This window comes from Seriola lalandi, unplaced genomic scaffold, assembly GCF_002814215.2.
Source record: "Seriola lalandi dorsalis isolate HSWRI2012SDOR001 ecotype SW California unplaced genomic scaffold, Sedor1 jcf7180002054837, whole genome shotgun sequence".
NCBI lineage: Eukaryota > Metazoa > Chordata > Actinopteri > Carangiformes > Carangidae > Seriola > Seriola lalandi.
Window position 1 is genome coordinate 60,085 of NW_019525390.1, and position 630 is coordinate 60,714.

A 630-nucleotide genomic window follows, 5' to 3' on the forward strand; every position below is an offset into this window, starting at 1 on the left:
CACACACACACACACACACACACACTCTCTCTCTCTCTCCTGCGCTCAGTCTCTCTCTCTCTCTCAGCGCACCGCCGCGTCTCTGCTCTGATCTCCAAACTTTTGTTGTTGTTGTTGTTTAATTCTCTCTCTCTCTCTCTCCCTCCCTCTCTCTCTCTCTCCCGGGTCCGCGCGGTGAGAATGAACGAGCCTCTTTAACATATTCAGACCCACGTCATCCTCTGACGGCGGACCATGCCGTGCAGCCTTTTCTATAAACCCCCCCGCCCCCCCGCAGCAGCCCGCTCTCTGCAGAGGAATAGTCACCGGTTCAGTCGGAGGAGGCGAGAGAGGAACTTTCCTTTAAGGCTGAGCGGGTTCCTCTGAGCAGCAGCAGACGGAGGGACGGAGGGACGGAGGCTGGTCGGAGGTGAGTGTTGCTCCGGGTCTCTGAGTTTATTCCCTCTGCTCTAATTTCATCATGAGACTCGTTTATTCTCCTTTTCCAGCCGCTTCCTCTCATCTCACCTCCACTTCACTTCCCCGTGAATCCGCTCCTCACTGTATTCAAATCCCCCTTTTCTTTTTCTTTTTCTCTTTTCTTACCTGATTTATTACCATTGCTCTGTAAACCTCGGGCAGCCCGGGGGG

At 54.0% G+C, this 630-nt stretch overlaps 1 protein-coding gene across 1 annotated transcript in view; it reads left to right on the forward strand.

Annotated features, from left to right (window-relative positions):
- The first annotated feature begins 136 nt into the window (after positions 1-136).
- Positions 137-630, forward strand: part of cyp26c1 (cytochrome P450, family 26, subfamily C, polypeptide 1) — a 9,336-nt gene continuing 8,842 nt past the window's right edge. The window contains exon 1 of the mRNA XM_023426741.2: positions 137-409. The gene's annotated coding sequence lies outside the window, so the exon portion shown is untranslated. The remainder of the gene's footprint in view (positions 410-630) is intronic.